The sequence below is a fragment of the Theropithecus gelada genome, chromosome 17, assembly GCF_003255815.1.
Source record: "Theropithecus gelada isolate Dixy chromosome 17, Tgel_1.0, whole genome shotgun sequence".
Taxonomy (NCBI): Eukaryota; Metazoa; Chordata; class Mammalia; order Primates; family Cercopithecidae; genus Theropithecus; species Theropithecus gelada.
This window is the reverse complement of record NC_037685.1, coordinates 22,047,770-22,068,777: the sequence shown is the minus strand read 5'-3', so window position 1 is coordinate 22,068,777 and position 21,008 is coordinate 22,047,770. Positions and strand designations below refer to the sequence as shown.

Here is a 21,008-nt window from a genome sequence, read left to right as displayed (position 1 = left end):
ACAACTTCTGAAGCATATTATTTATGTAAGCCTTATTGTGATTGTATAGGTGGATTCTACTGTTATGATTCTCCTTTTCTCTTACCCACCAGGAAACTGAGACTTTGAGAAAGTAGGATCTTGGTGAGAATTTTATTTTTTAGCCATCCACTTAGCTTTACCTAAATTTAGTAATATTCCTGGATGTTTTGATCATGCAAACTAAAAAATTTCTATTTAAATTAATTCCAATCAATATGATTGGATTTCTTTGTACTAAAAACTCGAAGAATCTTAATGTACAAGGAGGTACAATTTTTAAGGACAGTCAGTAAGTGAAATAGATCTGAAAGTGTGGTGTTAAAGCATATTGTTAGAAATGATGGCAGAGGTAGATTTAGAAATGGGTCTTACAGAAGAATATTTTCATATTCACCGTGTTATAATTGCCTTTCTATCTTTTACTTTTTAATTCTAGATACCACCGGACTCTCATTTTCTATGAAATATATTAACATAAAATAAACATTGTAAAAATTCTGAATACAATTTCTAGTTGTTTTGTATTTAAATATTTTAATAATAGCTGAATATGAAATTAACTTGAAATAAGGTTAACCCATGAATACAAACTCAAAGAAAATAATTTTACCACATTATTTCTTTTCACAAAGCAATTCTATACTATAATAGCAAGATTTTTTATGAATTCTATAATAATGTGCTTAATTGATGTGGGGTACGTTCACCTTTAATACTATTAGTTTTACACATATTTTAATGCGTGAGAATTAAAGCAAGGAATACTTTTCTTTTTATATGTTAACTCCCAAAGTACTAAAAGTAAATTATAATTTGAAATTAAACTTTTCATATTTCTATGTAGCATAGTTTTACCCCAATGAACTTAGAATGTAGTATGTTCAGTTTCCTAGTCACTTTAATAGTACATGGAATAGTCCAGAAAACCTAACTCGAATATAAGCTAAGCAAAAACAATGCATAGATAATAGATTTCCTATTATTTATTGTTTAAGGTAACCAGAGTTTGTTAAGCAATACAATGCTGTACAGAGTACTCCTCCTACATGCATAACAAATCTTATAATACGTATCAGCCTGTAATGGAGGCTTCTAACAAAGACACAAAAGTTTTGACCTACATGTCATATCAACTAAATACCTAAGTTAAATATGCAAAATTTTGCCAGTGGCAATTTTTCTTTCTGCATTGAGGCGTAACTTCAATAACATCTGTGCTTTAAAAATCCATAAAAATGAATTTGTCACAGTAATGGGAATTAAGCGAATTATGAAAATTATCTGTCTAGTGCTTGACATTATAAATAAGAGTCTTGTATAGTTAGTCTCATAGATACATTTCCAAGTTCATGAATGTCTAACTGAATGAATCTATTCCTATGTCAAAAATGATGGTCTCTTTGTGACTTATGACCAGTTTTCACCTCTAGTATGTAGGGTCCTGTATCTTTTGACCTCTGTCTCTCTTTGCATCACCTCTTCTCTCACTGCCCTACAGCTTTCTATTCCCCTTGCCCCAGCCAGGGTTCTTTGAATGAGTTTTTTTTACCCACAGGCCCTTGCAATGACTGAAATGGTTTTACTTCTACTATTTCTGCACAATCTTTCCCAATTTAACTGTAATTTATCCTCTCATCTTGACCCAAGTGTTACTTCCCCTTGGAAGACTCTTGCACTCTTTAAACCTGACCCAAGTCCTTTACTATCTGTTTTCAAAGCAACCTGTTAATATGCAAGTTTTATGATTGCTTGATTCACATTTATTTACCCCCTGATAACTCTAAGTTACACTAATTATTAGCACAATGTTATATTCATAATAGTCCCTTTATAATTTTTTTAAATTTATTTTTTATTTATTTTCAATTTTCTTGGAGACGAGGTCTCACTATGTTGCCCAGGCTGGTCTCAAACTCCTGGCCTCAAGCGATCCTCTGACTTCAGGCTCCCAAAGTGCTTGGATTACAGGTGGCAGTCACTGTGCCCAGCCTGTAAATATTTGTAAGCGTCTTTTTGTTTGTTTGTTTTTCCTTTATATTTATTTATTTTTTAAAAGACAGTGTCTCACTCTGTTGCCCAAGCTGGAGTGCAGAAATGCTAGCAGCTCACTATAACTCCTGGCTTCAAGCAATTTTCCTACCTCAGCATTGCGAGTACCTAAGACTACAGGTGTGTGCCACTACGTTCAGCTCTTTTTATTTAATTTAGTTATGGACTTTTTTTTTAGAGACAGGGTCTCACTGTTTCCCAGGCTTGCCTCGAAGTCCTGGCCTCAAGTGATCGTTCTCTCATCTCAGACTCCTAGAGTGTTGAGATTATAAGCATGAGTGACTGCACCCAGCCCATAAATATTTATTAATAAAGAAACTATTACAATGCAAGCCTTAAATTATTAATTGGTATAACCAATCACACAATTGCTTATGTCAGAATCTAGAGGCATTGGTACCTCTTTTTCCTTACTCAGCCCCTCTAAGCAATAAATTCTGTTAATTCTAACTCTAAGATATTTAACATAATATGTATTTCCATTTGCCCCACATCATTATTTTCTAATATAGTCTCTCATCTGGACAATTGAAATTTCTTTCTAATTCTTCTAGTCACATTTTCTTTGTATTTATACAGTTCATTCTCCATACAACTCTATATATGATTTTTTAAATAACAAGCTGTTTTATATCCTTCTATTTTTTTCAGTGAAATTTCAATTAATTAACAACTGTTTTAATATTATTTAAAATGTTTAATGGTTTTGCATTATATTTATCTTAAAATCTTAAATGTTGAATTATCTAGACTTATTTTATGACACTCTTGCATGCGCCATATGGGTCTTCTTTCTAATAGTTTACCAAGTTTTTGTTTCTAACTCAGACCATTCATACTTTCTGTTTCCTATGCCACAGATATCTTTCTTTTTTTCACCCCCCAACACTCTCAGACCACTCTCAAACTACTATTTATGTCTGACTTCTCACACTAAATTAGATCATCTGGCTTCTAAGTATATATTTAATAGCCAAATTATTTCTGTGAGGCTCTCTTGCCTCCTTAAACTGGCATGCTTCATGGATAACTATAGTCCTTGTCTCCTATACTCAAATTGAAATAGTATAGAAATCATTTACAGAACACTTTTTAATTTTTGCGTGTATGGGCAAATGATCTTAAAGTTACCTTAGATAAGCATAATCTTATATTTTGTGAAAATATTTTTTTCACTTCTTTGTATATCCTCTAAGAAATGTTGTATTTTGGCCAGGCGTGGTGACTCACACCTGTAATCCCAGTACTTTGGCAGGCCGAGGCGGGTGGATCACGAGGTCAGGAGATCTAGACCATCCTGGCGAACACGGTGAAACCCCCGTCTCTACTAAAAATACAAAAAAATTAGACGGGTGCGGTGGTGAGCGCCTGTAGTCCCAGCTTCTCGGGAGGCTGAAGCAGGGGAATGACATGAACCCGGGAGGTGGAGCTTGCAGTGAGCCGAGATCGCGCCACTGCGCTCCAGCCTGGGCAACAGAGAGAGACTCCGTCTCAAAAGAAAAAAAAAAAAAAAAAAAAAAAGAAATGTTGCATTTTTTTCTGTGATAAAACTTTGAAGCAACAAGAAGTTATCACTACAATGTCATTATATTTTTATTCCACAAGCATTGAAACTGTCTCTGTGGGCCTACTTAAACACATGAGTTCCTGAAAGCAGAGCACGTTCCCCTGCTGAGGTAAGAGTCAGAGAATGAGATGTGACTATGGAAGGAGAGTCAAAGAGAGTCACCTTTTCTGGCAAAGAAGACAGAATAAAGGGGTCATGAGTCAAGGAATGTAGATGTCCACTAGAAAAAGAAATTCTTCAGCCGGTGGAAGGAGATTTAGGTCAGAAACATGCATCTACATAAACAAGGGAAAGCAATATAACAGGAATAAGTGAAGGTGAAATAAAATATTTTATTATCCTCATTATTAACTAGTCTAGAATACAACTATTTAAATCAATAATAGAAACATGTCATAGGTGATTATCATACATGTATAATTGAATTGAATGATCAAAGTGTCATAGAGATAGATGAAAGGGAGGGACTTTAAATACTCTGTGATAATGTACCTGCAATACACCTGAAGTAGTATAGTATTATTTGAAGGGAGTTATAGACTACTTTAAATTGTATATTGGAAACTCTAGACCAATCATTATTTTTTTTCAGGGTAATATAATTGACTGACAAAAAAAAAAGGAGATAAGAATAAAAAACATGTTCACCTACATCCAGAGAAGGCAAGAAAAGAGTTGGGGCAGGAGATAGAGGAAATCTATAGAAAACAACTATAAATGTGACACAGATTAATCCAATTACATAAGTAAATGTATTAAATGAGAATGAAGTAAATATACTAAATTAAAGACAAAAGTTGTAAGAAAGAATAATGATAGTAAATCTAACCATATCGTCTACTACAAACACACTTTAAATTTAAAGACACGGGTAGATTAAACGTAAAGGGATGAAGAAATATATACCATGCTCACACTCATCAAAAGAAAGCAAAATTACCTAATTTATTTCAGAAAAAACTCACTTCAGAACAAGGAAAATTATTAGGAACAAAGAGAGATATTATATAAAGATAAATATATCAATTTTCAAAATAAAAAATTCTCAACTTGTATGCAGCTAACAAGACAGCATCAATAAGGTCAAGCTAAAGACCGATCGAACTAAAAGGAGGAAACAGACAAGTCTACTATGATAGTAAGGGACTTCAATACTCCTCTTCCAGTAATTGACAAATCAAGCAGGCAGAAAATCAATAAAGATATAGCTGACCTGAACAACATTGTCAATGAACTTGAGCTATTTGACATATAAGAAATGCAGCAACCAACGGTCAGAAAAATGCACCTTCTTCTTGCAGTCACATGGAACATTCACCAAATGAAGCCATATCCTAAGATGTAAAATCCAACATAAATTTAAAAGAATAGAGATAATACAAATATATTCACAGATCACAAATGGAATTAAACCAGAAAGAAATGCCAAAAATGTAGCCAGAAAATTACCAAATATTTCACAATTAACAGACTTCTAAATAACACATTAGTCAAAAAAGAAGCCCAATGAAAATTAAAAACATTTTAACTACATACAAATTAATATAAGGGCCATATGTGTTGGTTCATGCCTATAATCTCAGCACGTTGGGAGACCAAGGCAGGTAGATCACCTGAGGTCAGGAGTTTGAGACCTGCCTGACCAACATGGCAAAACTCTGTCTCTACTAAAAATACAAAAAAAAAAAAAAAATTAGCTGGATGTGGTGACAGACACCTGTAGCACCAGATACTTGGAAGGGTGAGTCAGGAGAATCACTTGAACCTGGGAGGCAGAGGTTGCAGTGAACTGAGATGACATCACTGCACTCCAGCCTGGGCAACAGAGCGAGACTCCATCTCAAGAAAAAAAAAAATGCAATGAACATAAACATTCAAATTGGTGAGATCCAATGGCAGCATTGTTGAGACTGAAATTTATTGCATTACATGCATATGTTGTAAAAGATGATATCTGTAAATTCAATAACCTAAGATTTTACCTTAGGAAACTAGAAAAAAGGAACAATTTGAGTCTAAAGCAAGAAGAAGAAAAGATAAATATTAGAGTAAAAATCAATGAATTTAAAATCAGAAAACCAGAGAGAAAATCAATGAAATCTAAAATTTGTTCTCTGAAAAGTTCAATAAAACTTATAAAACTCTATCTAGAATAACCAATAAATAAAGGGAGAAAAATGTTACCAGTATCAAAAATGAAAGAAAGATCATTACTAATAATTTCATGGTAATTAAATGGATAACAAAAAGAATACTACAAGAAACTCTATGTCAACAGATTTGGTAACTTAGATAAATTGAACCAATTAGACTAATTAACTACACAAAATAAAGCAGATAAAGTTGAGAAAAATTGGTTCTGGTAGATGTCTGAGTTGTCAAATTTAAATGGTTCTGGTGTTGACCAGGATGCAGCAAGTCAACAGGTAAATTTTAAGGGGTTGTGTTTTGAGAGTCCTAAATGGATTTGTGAATTTTTGCCTGAAGTATTCAAAAAGGCAGGCAAGTTAACATCAATAAAATTCAAAGTCTAGAAAGGCTGAAGAAAAATAACAGGAGAAGAGAAGCATATACAAGAAGAATTTCAGAGAATCAGAGAAAGAGTTATCTGTCAGGCTAGAAACATAATTTGTGTGGGAAGAAATACCAGGAACTAGTTTGTTGTCAGCATTTTAAATCAGCAATTGTATGATCTAGTTTTCATACAGAACATGAGATGATGGTTTATATAATTTGGCTGTGTCTCCACCCAAATCTCATCTTGAATTCCCACATGTTGTGGGAGGGACCCGGTGGGGAGGTAATTGAATGATAGGGCAGGTCTTTCCCGTGCTGTTCTCGTGATAGTGAATAAGTCTCAAGAGATCTGATGGTTTTGAAAAACGGGAGTCTCCCTGCACAAGCTCTCTCTTTGCCTGCTGCCATCCCTGTAACATGTCACTTGCTCCTCCTTGCCTTCCACCATAAGTGTGAGGCTTCCCCAACCATGTGGAATTGTAAGTCCAATTGAATCTCTTTCTTTTATAAATTGCCCAGGCTCTGGTATGTCTTTATCAGCAGTGTGAAAATGGACTAACACAATAGTAGATTTAAAAAGACCACAAAGAACTTTAGTTTGCAGAAAACCTAAGAGAGCAACTGCTGCAGTATGTTTTGCATAAGGTAATATTGTGAAGTAATTCAGATGGTAAAGCAGATGAGGAAATGGTTATCATCAAGCTATTGCCACCTTAAGGTTTGAGAGCAGACAACAAAATACTAGAAAGGAGTTCAACAAAATACTAGAAAAGAGTTTATCTGGAGCAAAGTAGAGCCATTATCTTAGTCAAAATAATACAAGAGGCAAGTTACCAAGGCTAAGTCTTACACACGTTGGGGTAAGCAGCAAATTAGTTATCCAAACTGGGGCACAAAAACCAAATGAGTGGACTAACACAATTACATAGTGGTAAGTAACAGAGAATAAGAAATTAAATATCCTTAAGTTTCGCCACGGCCAGCATAAAAATGTGTTCTAGAGACAAAGGTGAAAATAAATCTGCAGAATGGACTAAATGAGTTATAGCTGTGTGAAGTATAATGTAGAAACTGGAAAATAGCTAGAATATAAAGATAATTCTGCATTTGTTTCACATTTAAAAATATCTGGCCTTGATGTACTAATGATTTTTAAGTATAATATTATATATTCTGCACTGAGTTTGTGGCAACATTTGCACACAAATTACTTAACATAGATACTATCATTACATTAACTTACCTCTATTGACAAATAAAGTAATACATTTCATTAAGAGATATAAATTACATTCTATCAATGTAGAAGAATTCAAATTCCTAGTTTATCATTTTTTCACAATTCTAACTCTGAATATTCAGACATAATAGGTTGCATGATCATTAATAAATAAGACAATCGAGTAGCTTGCATGACAATAAATTAAAATTGGAATGAAACTTCATCAAGCAACGTTACTGTTGGATGGATTCACAAAAGGCCATTAGTTAGCAACAATTTTCCAGTACTCCAAGAAACAACAATGGAACAATCACTTCTGAGTGCTTAATTACACTTTTAAAGTACTTTTTCATTTCGTATACAGTGTCATTATCTATCCTCTTCTTGTCCACTCTGTGAGGTAAATATTATTCATCCATAGCTGAAGCAACTGAGCTTCACATAAATGATGATGCTAGCAAAACTAACATAATACTTTAGTGTTCCAGACATGAGTCAAAATTAGATACTTTGAACTCATTCACTCATTAAATAAATAAGCACTGGGATCTAACTAAGTCAACATTGATCATATTTAAAGTTCTGTCATAGTCACCATTTCATGTGTAGTATCTAACACAATGCCTGGCAAATATCTAGTTCTCTAAATAAGTGTTGACTGAATCAATATACCAGGTATTTTACTATGCCCTCTTTCCTCCTCTTATCATAGAAACTCATTATATTTCATATCAGTGCAGATTATGTATCAAGGAGTGACTGTTGATCCAATACCATGATTCAATATGTTTTAGAAACAACTTTTTTTCTAAATACTGAAAAACCTCAAACTCTTCTTTTTATTGAAATTGGGGTGTCAATTATGGAGTGATACTTTAAAGTATTTCTTAGGTTACGATTTTAAGGACATCAAAAAGTCTGTATTTCACAGCCCAATATGCATACTTTGAAATATATTATTATATTAAACTTTAATAAATTACCATCTGTTTAGGATAAAATCATACTAACTAGAGATAATGAACAAAATAGATCTATAATTATGTTGCTATACTTGTGAATTTAGATTGGAGAAACTTTTCATTAGAATTTTCTCTAAACCCTACCTTAGCATAATTGTAACATTTTACATTTGCTTCTCATATTATTTGTAAGTTATGCCACTATTCTAGATTCATTGAGGAAACTGCAAGGAAGCATAAATTCTTTCTAGCAACAACTGGAAATTTTGGAATTATTTATCTTTTTTTTTAAGACAGGGTTTCACTCTGTTGCCCAGGCTGAAGGGCAGTGGCAGAATCATAGCTCACTGCAGCCTTGAAATCCTGGGCTCTAGTAATCCTCCTGGCAGAGCCTCCTGAGTAGCTAGGACTATAGGTATGTGCCATTATGCCTGGCTAATTATATTTTAGAGATTGGGTCTGGCTATATTATCCAGGCTGGGCTTAAACTTCTGGCCTCAAGCAATACTTCTGCCTCAGCCTCCTAAGTCACTAAGACTACTGAGAGTCACTGTTTCCAGTGGCCGCTTTTTTAACCATTGAGTTGGAAGCCCCCTGACATTCAGAGGCAGTAACTGGGAAGCAGCTCCTATGGGTAACTCTTTAGGGGCAAAGAGAGTGAGGACATTATCTCCATTTCTCCATCTCCAGTCCTATGAAGAAGAAATATATTTATAGCCTAATTGTCAATAGATTGAAAACATTTTGCCTGCCTATGATCACATAGGCTAGTTTCCTAGGTGTGAAGCTCCATTTGTGCTTTGCACTTTCAAAATCCTGTCTCCATTTACTCCTTTATTGAAGTTCCCAGATCACTTTAGAATTGTTTTTAATTTACTATGCTTGCTGAAGTCTTTATATCTGCTGAAACTTTTTTTATTAATTCAGCTAAAATTTCTTCTTCCTATTCCACTCCTTCCTCTTCCCACCTCCCTTCCTTCTCCCACAACCCCCAACTGCCCCAGCTCTCACTCGTTTTCAGAACTAACCGTTCCACTTCACTCTCTTCTGGCTATTTTTTTGAGCTCTTGATTGGACAGTAAATTGACAACAAATGTGGAAAAATAATTCTGTTCCCAATTTTAAGGAATTCTACAAGCCAGGAGGCGATCCACTATCACTAGAAGGCAGTGTCTTTCTTGGGAATAAGTAATTGAAATACGCTTACTTGTATTAAACAAAAATACTGCATAAGGCTCAGGTGTTTTTCTTTATGTTGTTTAAGGCTCAGTTGTTGGAGATAAAAGCAGTGACATTTTAGTTCTGCAATTTAGTTCTCCAATTTATCTACTAACTGTGAGCCCCTTCTCCAGTGCAGGCGAGTTTATCTAATTCACTCATTTTTTTTCTCTGTCTGTTCCAATAAAAGCTTTCAATGATTTAGACTTATTAAATCAGTTACAGTCAGATTCAAAATTATTTTAGACTTTCTTCTATTACTTATTCTGATGAGTTTATGCTTTGGAACTTCGAATACTGCCTACTGGAGAAAATATTGTTAATGAGAGTCCAACCATTTTAGTGTTAAAATGGCTTTTCCTCTTTCTTGAACATGTCAAAATCAAATACAATATAGAGACACATCTCTAATTTCAAAACATTTTGTTTAGGAAGCCAGAATTGAAGTTTGGGCCATACACGCAGACTGGGTGGTACTCAGGATGCCTGAAGAACAAAGAAGGTTGAGAGCTTTTTTTTAAAAAAGCAAATGTTAAGTATTGTTTCAAAGAAAAACTTACTGGTAGTAGAGAAGCTTTAGGTAAAACCAGTCAGGACAGTGATTTTAGCAACAACTAGGTAAGATTGGTCTTAGGATTATGTCTAGCCTTTTCAGCAGTGCGGTTTGTAGAAAATTTAATTCTTCCAGTTGGAGCTATGTGCCCTGAGTGCTTTTCTCCCTGGCCTCTTGACCTGATTTAGTTGAGTATGACAAGACTGACCCAGTTTGTATAATCCACTTTCACAAAGATTTGCTTCTTTAAAAAAAAAAATGTTTAGCACTGATTCTAACAAGTGGCATCATTCTCAAGACAGCTCATGCTCATAGCTATATTCATTGAGAAACAGCTTGTTTCCACCGACCGCCATCTTCTTAATTTATATCACTTCTTTCTGATACATAGTTTGTTGGGCTTATGTGTGTTTTCATTATCACGTGCTGAGTTCACTTCCATGTCACTCTTGGCTCTTTGTACAAGTTAGGCTTTGAAGTCTCAGACTTTTTGACTCAATTTACCAATGTACATCAAGTCTAATGGTATAAGATACATGTAGGGGACTGCCTCAGTTACACTGCAGCTGGAAGGTGATAAGATAGTCTCTCTGTCTCTTAGATACTTAGAACTTCATGTAGGAGCATCTCCTGAATTCGCTGCTTCCCAGTCTTTTCTCTTTTGAGACTTTGCTTAGGAGTTAGGGGCAACCTCACAGTTTTAGCTCCTTATCTCGTAATCATTTTCACTCAAAATCCTTACTTTTATCTTGAAAGGACTGTTTTACTCTTCATGTGTGAGTAGAAGGAGGCAGCTAGACAAATGGTCATTATTACAGATCTCTTACCAGTTTTCACCAATTTTTTAACATGCTATACTATCTCACACTGAATTGCACGTTGTCTGAATTTAGTACAGAAAAATATGGTTGTAGACATGTCCCAAGGATAAATGGAGGGCCCATAATCTAATATACAGATGAGAGATAAGGGTGGCCGTGGGGAAAATATGCATAAATAGCTTGATTTCTCAAGTAATCTGCACATCACACATTAATACTCCAAATATAACTTGCTACACCTGCTTGTTAAATTTAGACTTTATGATCAGTACTTACCCAACTCTTGAAGTGTCATTGATTCTACGCCTATCCCCAGCTGAACATCTGCTTACTTTTTCCAAAACTTTTAACAAATTCTTTCTTTGCCAAATACTCTGGATTGTTTGTGTCCTCTCAGCACTCATGTTAGCCTTTCTTCCTCCTCAACACATGCTTTGATTTCTGCATTTGTGCACCAATATCCAGGATGAGATTTGACAGACAGCATTCTTTTTTCTCATGGTAAGAATACTTTGTCAGACAATTTCATGTATGGTAAGAATTTTTTAATTATTTTTTCCAGTCCCAATCCATAGCTCTTATTCCCATACACCTTTATCTCAAAGAATCCTGCAGTTTCCCAGGGATTACAACTTATTTATTAATAATATGCTGTCTTGTCTTTTTACAAATTTTGTATTTGTTTTCTTTCTTCATTTTCTCTATTTTTATTTTGTTCTTTTACTTTCCTTTTTTCTCCTATTCTTTATCTAGCTGGTTTCTATTTTTACTTTTACCTATAGTATACTTAGAAGTATGCTACCAAATTTCCAAACACAAGGAAAATTTTGTTTGCTTACAACATCTAGCTTAATTTAAATATGTTTAAATAACACGCTCTTAAAAATTTCGATCTTTTGTTTTTGTTGTTGATATATGCTTTCTGGCTTAGTATAGTGTAACCTTTTTATATACTTAAAAGGAAAGTATGATAGACATTCCATATCTGCTGATTCAACCAGCCACAGATTGAAAATACTTGAAAAAAATAAAAATAAAAAGCTAAAAAACCATAAAAAGTAACACAAGTAGAAATGCCAATTATTTAAATATCACTTACATTTTATTAGATATCATAAGAAATAAACAGTTTATTTAAAGCATACAGGAGGATTTTGTAGATCGTATGCAAGTACTAGGCCATTTTATATGTAGGAATTGAGCAATTGCAGATTTCAATATTCTCAGATATCCGTGAACTAATCCCGTGCAGATAAGGAGGAGTGATTGTATATCATTCAGTGGATAGGAGTGGGATTCTACATATGCCTATTAGCTCATAGTTGTTAATGGTATTGTCTAATATTTCAATGCTTTTACTAAGTTTGGCTCTGTTTTTCTTTCAATTCCCTGAAGAGTGCTTAACTATCTCAAACTATAATTATATTTTACTTCTATATTTTGTCAATTTTTCTTCGTATATTTTGAAGTGTTATGATTACGTTAAAACTACAAACCTACTTTTTAAAATTAAATCACTTGATGCTAGTTTACACATAAATCTTTTATATAGGCCATGACCTGGCAAGGGATTCATGTTTATCTCCTGTTACTTAACAGAGATGAATAAATTACTTGCCTTATAACCTAAAGTCATAATGTCTTGATCACAGCGGTTTCTTTCCAATAATCTCAGTTATGCGTTTGACATTTTAAATACCCATAGATGAGTATATGCATAAACACATACAGACAAATACATTTGTGTGGCTGTGAATGTCTCTGTGTGTGTATTCTATGTTTAGGTTTTCTTTCTTTAGACAAAGGAAAAATGATACATGGTTCAAACAACCAGGAATGCTGCAGAATTACGCTTCCCCTCCTCAGCAGTTTGGCCAGGTTTCTTATTACATAAATGTTATTGTGTATATTTGAGGTTTACAACATGAAGTTATAGAATACATATATGTGGTAAAATTACTACTATAGTGGCCATGTGTCTTTGGACATATATTCAAACATATTGACATAAAAACAATTCAAGTGATTTTTTTAGGAAACTTAAACCATAGACAGTAAATCAAGTTTAATTTTAAAATAAGTTGATAATTTTTAAATCATATGTACTGATAATACAAAATTGGGAAAATATGTAAATGTATACTTAATGCTTATTTACACAATTTATAAGGCATTATATAGAAATTCATAAAAAGAGAACATGCATTTAAATAACAGTCTTTTACAAAATCTGTGAATATCCATAAATATTAATTAAAGTTTAACTATAACTGTTGATTTCAAATAAAGTTAGATATTTTACCATTAAAAGTAATGGCAAGAATTGCAGCTAATTTTGCAACAACGGAATATATCAATATTGAGTATAATCTATATAATAGTGCCTACTAAAATTTTCTATAATCTCATGATTTGGAGCTCCAAGCCTGACTTCAGTAATTCAGACCTGTACTTCAATTGTTAAAAGAAGAGGCAAAAATCTTTCAGAGTCTTGTATATCAGACTTGCAGAGAGGGGCACCATGCAAACTAGTTTACTTAGACAACGGAAAAATAATACATAGTTCACAACAACAAGGAATGTTGTAAAATGACCCTTCCCCTCCTGAGCAATTTGGTCAGGTTTCTTATTTAAATAATTTTTCTTGTGTATATTTGATATTTACAACATGAAGTTATGGAGTACCTATATGTGGTAAAATCATTACTATAGTGTCCAGGTGCAGTGGCTCATGCCTGTAATCTCAGCATTTTGGGAGGCCAAGGTGGGAGAATCACTTGAGGCCAGGGATTTGCAACCAGCCTGGGCAACATAACAAGACCCCATCTCTATGGAGAAAAAAAAAATGAGGTGAAAAGATCTGAGTCCAGGAGTTTGAGGTTGCAGTAAACTGTGATTGCCACTGTAATCCAGCCTGGGCAACAGAGCAAGACCTTGTCACTCTAAAAGAAAAAAAAAAAATGATTACTATGTTTAATTTATGTTATAGTGGTTATTTCTAGTAGAATTTAGAGAAAATTGCATATGTACATGACCGTAACAGGCGGCAGCCAAATGCCTAGGAAGATAGCAGCGGGTTCCCAATGAAACCTCACCTCTAAGCCAAAGACCATGTAATGCCTGAAAGCCAAACTACAAGTTAAATTTTTAGACTGGGCTGAGAACTTGTCTTCTTATTTGGCATGCTTTCCTCACCGTTCACTTATTTTACAGATACCTACCCTTTACTATTTGGTTTTCTACACTTTCATGCCCAACTTTGAGTGGTGTCTTCCCTTTAACCTTTTTTGCATACTCACAAACCAATCAGCACGCACTCCCCTTCCTGTGCCTGTAAAGACCCCAGACTTAGTCAGTAGAAGAAGGGATGGCCTGACTTTGGGAAGGAGATAGTTTGACTTCAGGGAAGAGAGACAGCCTGACTTCAGGGAAGAGACAGCCTGACTTCAGCGAAGAGAAACTGCTCTTCCCATCCTCTCTCCAGCTCCCTGCTCTGCTGAGACCTGTTTTCGTTGCTCAATAAAATTCTCCACCTTCACCATGCTTCAGCAGTCCGTGTGAACTCATTCTCGGATGCTGGACAAGAGCTCTGGACCCACTGAGTGCAAGTACCCAGAAAGGCTGTCACACTGACCCTTTGCCCTCTCTAGTGTAGGGCAGCCACTCCATGCTACAAGGCAAGGGGCCAACTGAGCTGCTGACACACCATCATCCATAGATGGTGAAACTAAAAGAGCACGTAACACCCACTCTGGGGTTTGGGGTCACAGGCACCCTCACCAGGGCACTGCTGCATTCCCCAGGAGGTAACTCATCTGGTCTGTCTATGGGCTCCACATGGAGTCTGCTCCTTTGTTGACTCCCAAAGCAGCCAGCTCAATACCACACCCTCTCACTCATGTGCTCCCTCCCACAAGGAGTTCAGCATAGCAGGCTGAGTTGGGGGACACTCCTGCCGTGAGTTCAGCAAAGGGGTAATGAAAAATCCTGCATCACATGCATGGTCTAGTTCATATCTCTCTCTATCTCCATCTCCATCTTCATCCAAATTTGTATCCTTACCTACAATATCTAGCTTTTTGTTTATTTTATTGATTGTTGAAAATTTAAGTTTTAGTTGAGACGACACCCTGAGATTGTGTCAGGGTAGTTAGAACATATAATTTTAGTGGTGGAAGAGATAATTACGTCTCCTCCTTATGTCAAATAGTTTCCTGATGTTTTGCTGATGCTTTGAATTCCATAATTACATATAATGTTCAAATCAGATGCTCCTAGATAAATAAAGATGACTGACAACTGAGCAGTTAAACTATTAAACCTGGGTAGAAGGGCAGCATAGATCAGTCAGAAATTTGCCTAAACAGTCCTCCAAAATTTTTTTTGAAAGAATAAATATCTTAATAACATTTTATGTCACAGTAACCTGAAATATGTGTTAGTGCATCTTCCTTAATATAACCTAAAGACCAGATCATTTATTCAACAATTATCTGCACATATAGGTATTTAGAGGTAGGAATAAACATAATATCTAGGTTTTGTTTATTTCTAGTCTAAATAATTTTTCTAATTCTTGACTCTGACTTTAGTATTACTAGCCTTTCATGTAGATTTATAGCCAATTATATTTAACATGCATTATTTTATCTAGAGAACAGCATAAATGGTGACAAACACATTTTTTCCTTGATTTTATGGCTTAAATCAGCCTGTGTAATAATTTTATAAGCCTAACAACAACATGCAAAAATACCTTGAGATACATTAGAGATATTAAACCAAGTTTATCAAAGCATCTTGGAGGTGACTCTGATATCCATCTACATATATTATGCAATTCTTCTCAAATATCATTATATCACATCAATCAGTAATACAAATAATGCCAGGAAACAGAAATCTAGTTCAAATGACCAAGGGGGCTGGAAACTTTTATTTGTAGAAAAAATGAATGGAGGAAGCATGTTGCAAATTATACAAAACCATTGCTAAAAATAATATCATTAATACCAACAATACTTCTCCAATATCTCTACCCTCACTAGCATTTGCTTGTTTACTTTCTTTAAAACCATAGATCTTGTTGTAGTCAATTTCTTATATAAAACGATTGAACACATTTTCGATGTCCACAATTTTAGCTCTACATATTCTTTCAATTTAGCAAAATCTAAGAATCCGTCTTCACTTGAAAGATTAAACTGCAGGAACTACAAGTATTTTACATTTCAAAGTTTTTTTTTATTGTCTGTCAGATTTACAAATCTATTGAGTTGGTGGAAATTATCAATTTGATTAAGCTATTTAAGTTTAATAATAATTATTATTAGTTTTGCTATATGTTATTCATGTATTCATACAGAAAATACTGATTCAGCACCTATCACAAGTTTGCATAATCTACTGTGCACAGGATGAGATAATTATGGCAAGACAGATGAATATTCTACCATCCCTGAGCTTAAATTCTCATGAAGTTAGACAATGAATCATATTAAATTTGAAGCATACTTTGACAAAGGAAGAGCAGAGTATACTAGAATAAACAATAGTAAAGAAAAACACTATAATCTATGGTATAAAAAAGTGTGGGGCAGATATTATTTAAACGGAAATTAAGAAGATAAATAGATGTTGATAAAAAATGCTGGTACTGATGACGTTAGAAGATGATATGATATGAGAGGTTAAAAAATTGGAGTGTGTTCCTGGGACAGGGATCCAATTCCTAAAGGAAATGACACCTATTCCAGTTATTATGCCTGCATACAAATTACAACATTTAATGGCATAAATAGCTATTTACTACACTCAGATTTTGTGGATCAGAAAAATATTTGGCTTACATGTGTGGCAATTGATGCTGGCTGGTGACTTTGTACTTCAGTTCCTGTCTATGTGGGAAACTCTATTTTCTTTTTACGTGGACTCTTTTGGGCTTCCTCACAGCATGGTTCTACCTTCTACAGATGAACATACTGACAGAGCTAGAGCTAGAGCTAGAGATGAGGAGAAAGGGAGAAAGACACATAGAGGAAATAGTGATGGGGAGAGGGAGAGACAGAAAGACTGAGATGAGAGAGAGAGAGAGGGAGAGACACAGAGAGAGAGAGAGCGAGATGTGGAAACTCTTTCTTTTTATGACTAAGCCTTAGAAGAAAACTAGGATCATTTCTACCATACTCTACTGGTTACAGAAAGTGCAGGCTGTCACTCAGATGCAAATAGAGGTAACAGAAACTGTCCATCTCAACCACAGGAAAGCCAGTCATATATGTAACAGTCTTCTTTGGAAAATGCAACTTTCCATAGTCCACTTGAGTAGTTCAAAATGTTTAGAATTACTAAAGCATGGTGTGAAAGAGGGAGGGAATTCAGTGATTTACAAGATATGTGGAAACATAGTTTTATTCGAAGGAGTCAGGCAAAATGTTGATGGGTTTCATGTAGGAAAATGACTTCAGCAGATTAATGTGTTACAAAGATCTCTTCATGTGATTACTTTGTTAAAAGGGAGCAAGTCTAAATTTGCAGAGTATTGCAGTTGCTTATTTGAAAAACTTGTATAAGTTAGGACAAAATCAGAGCACTGAGAAATAAAACAGAACATACTTTTAGCACTTAAAATGGGAAGGGTGTGTGATTAATTAGTCATAAGGAGTTAGGGAGAAAAAAGAATCTAAATGTTCAACATATTTCTGGCTTAACCAACTTGGTGAATGGTGATACCATATAAAGAAAGCAAAAGGGGAGTATATTTAAAGGAAAAATTGTGAGTCGGTGATGTACATCCTTGGTTTTAAGTAGAGATTTTGAGTAAGAAATGGAATACTTTGGAAGTCATAAGACAGGATAAAACTGAAAATATAGATGTGAGGAATTTTCAATATACATAGAGCAACTGAAATCATAGGTGCTTAAGAGATGGATTTATAGTAGTACATAAAAGTGGAAGAAAACCAAGTCTATGAATGGTCCTGTGACACACTGACATTTAAAGGCTGAGAGTGATAGCAAACATGTATTGGAATTGTTATTTACTATGTTCCAGTCAGTTTCTAATTGTTTTACAATTTTGGTCATGTGTGCTCTTACAATAATCACATGAAGTAAGTGTTATTGTTATTTTTTAATGAATAAGAAACAGAAATGAGACAGGCTAAGAGATTGTATGTGAATTCCAACTTGGACATTTAAGTCCAAAGCCTATGCTTTTCTTGACCACTGTGATTTGCTGCTCAGAAAATTAATTTAATGAGAAGAGATGGAAAGAATGAATAGCACAGGTGCCAGAGTGACAGAAAGAGAACCAGTACTGACAGAGTCATCAACATGATAGAGAAAGAGCATTTCAAAAAAAAAAATAATAATGTGTTAATAGTTTCAAATATTTTTAAAGTCTTCAGGTGATTTGGTAAGTTTGGGGAAGATAAACTACAACTGAGAAAATAAAATCCAATTTTATTAAAATCACAAGATATTAATATTATTTTAGAGTTACAAATATATTTATCTTAAATTATTCGACCACATATTTCATCCTCAAAATTGGAAGTAGCTATTTATTTCACACCATAAATCAAATATTTTCAAAAATATCATTTATTTAAAAGTTTAGATCAAACAATAAATTCAAATGACTGAGGGTATTGGAGCAACATCTTTTAGTATTTATTTGAGTTCATATATTAATTTGAACATTTTAGGGAGATTTGTTCCCTCTGTTAAGTTACGTTGACATGTTAGTTTAAATTAAAAAACACATTAAATTACTTGCCAAAGCACAAAATTGAAGAGATCCTGTCAGCGTGTCTTCAGCATCAGAACTTCGCACTAGCAGTGGTTCCCACCTCCAGCTACTTCCATTACTCCTAAAATCAGCCTTCATGTACACTTTCTGAGGTGCACACGGTGGATGGGCCACACCTACTTCTCAAAGCCTAAATTCTATCTGCATGTTTTTCTTCTTAAGATGTTCCAGATCTTTTCAATCTCCATTTCTGAATCTTTTTTATGGTAATAAGCCTACATTTTTCATACAGGGTGCCACTGCAGCATTTTAGCATTTAGCATTTAGCATTCTGCTCATCTAACCGTCATGAAGAGGCTAGAGTTGGGTGCCACGCTGGCAAAGCTCCATGCCTAGTCACTTACACAGTATTCAAAATGTGTATTCATGGGTGCAGATACTCTGATCCTAGGAAATATTGATGATCTTTTTGAGCGAGAAAATTTGTCCTGTATAAAACTTATTGCATATAGAAAACTGATGGACATCTTCAGACACTAAGACCAGGAAATAAAATGGGTTTATGCTATTTGTTGATACATTTATGGATCACTCAGCATAATTAAAGCATATGCATAAGGTAAAGCAGAATTATAATCACTCACTCTGGCAGCACAGGGCAATTCTAAAATACAGGTGTAGTGAAATGTACGTACAACCAGAAGCGAGCAAGGGACAGATGCCATGTCCTCTTCTGAAGGGAGTGACTGATTTGGAACCTGGGTCTGCAGATTTTAAAAATTGATATAGTCACTTTAACAGCTTAATAATGAGTTGCCTTTACTATGTATGTTGACAATCAGCAAAAGTGAGAATTTCTAAAATGTGCTAAAGAGAATTAAAAAGCAGAACACTGTCCGTATAACAGAATTGCCACTTCACAACTTTTGCCCAGCTCTCACTTGTTGTCCTGTGAAAACCTCTCATCTGATGAGTTTTAGTGAAAGTCTCTTGAAGCCATAATAGACTTGTCTCAACATAGCTCTAGGTACGAAGTATTAGGAACACGTTTCCACAGGAAATGGCAGTGTTTCTACTGGAGGTAAGTGTCACGTGTCCTCTTGATGTCAAAGGAATCTTGTCCCATACAATCAGCCTGGCCCTATTCCCACCACTCCTTCTGTTCTTCCAAGGATACAAAAAGCTGTGTCATAGCTGGAATCTCCCCAAGGGACAGATATGATATGCCTCCTGAGATATCTTCCACATTTACATATGAGCAGGTGTCTTTGAGAAGGTCAAATTGTTGAAGCAGAGGTAAAACATTCATGGTAAAGATGCTCCACCACAGGATGAGAAATGCTGAATGAGTCACATTGGGATCATGGGACTCATTTTTGTCACTTTTTTGTTTTGGGATCATAAATATAATTCTATGATTTGGCTCATTCTAGGAAATGCACAACTTTGGCACTTGCACCAAACACTTTAAATGCTGGGAGGTAGGAGTATATAGAGATGTCGCTTAGGTTATAAATGAACAGCAGGTGTTTTCTGATGTCTGTTGTTGCCCAGATGCTTAAAAAATGTGTTCAGTAAGCCTCGGTCTCCACTGTCAAAACTACCTTGCTCAGAAGCAAGATGCAACAGCTGATTATATGTCTCAACCGAAGGCTGATAAACAAAAATTCCGGAATTGAAGCAGTTAGGCCACCCTTGGTTGGGTGCTACTGACAATTCTTCTTGCTCAAAAAGATCATCAATATTTGCTAGGATCAGAGTATCTGCATCCATGAATACACATTTTGAATACTGTGTAAGTGACTAGGCATGGAGCTTTGCCAGCATGGCACCCAACTCTGGCCTCTTCATTATGGTTAGGTGAGCAGAATCGCTGCTGTCTAAGACATTTACCATGATGACTTCATTAAAGACTGTCTCTAAAACTCTTTTCATGGAGTTTGAGACTTGCAGGGTGGCGAACACGGCCAGCCTTCTGGTGGTCCTGTGCTGTTTTAGAGGTGAGACCCGGACCGGGGCACCCCTTTGGTGTAGGCATAGTTTTTGGTCAGTGTTACAAAGGCCTGATCTGTCATGGTGCTGCCCAGGGGTGCGGGTGGCCGGGGCAGCTGCAGGTCGGTGGCTCAGAGAAGCCTGTGCCTGGAGGTAGCAGGACCAGCGAGGGGGCGGGAATCTATTCCATCAACCCTAGGGGTACTAACCGCTTCTTGCAGTAATTTTTTGGTCACTCCTGTTTCCTTTCTTGTTGCTTTTTCCGTCTTCTGTGTAATCTGTTATTTCTACCACATACTCGCTTTTTAAACATCTAATGTTTCTGTGTTACTG

At 35.2% G+C, this 21,008-nt stretch overlaps 1 pseudogene; it reads right to left on the bottom strand.

The window, feature by feature from the left end:
* Positions 1-19,755: 19,755 nt before the first annotated feature.
* LOC112611098 lies at positions 19,756-20,758 on the bottom strand (annotated as a pseudogene).
* Between the last annotated feature and the right edge of the window lie 250 nt (positions 20,759-21,008).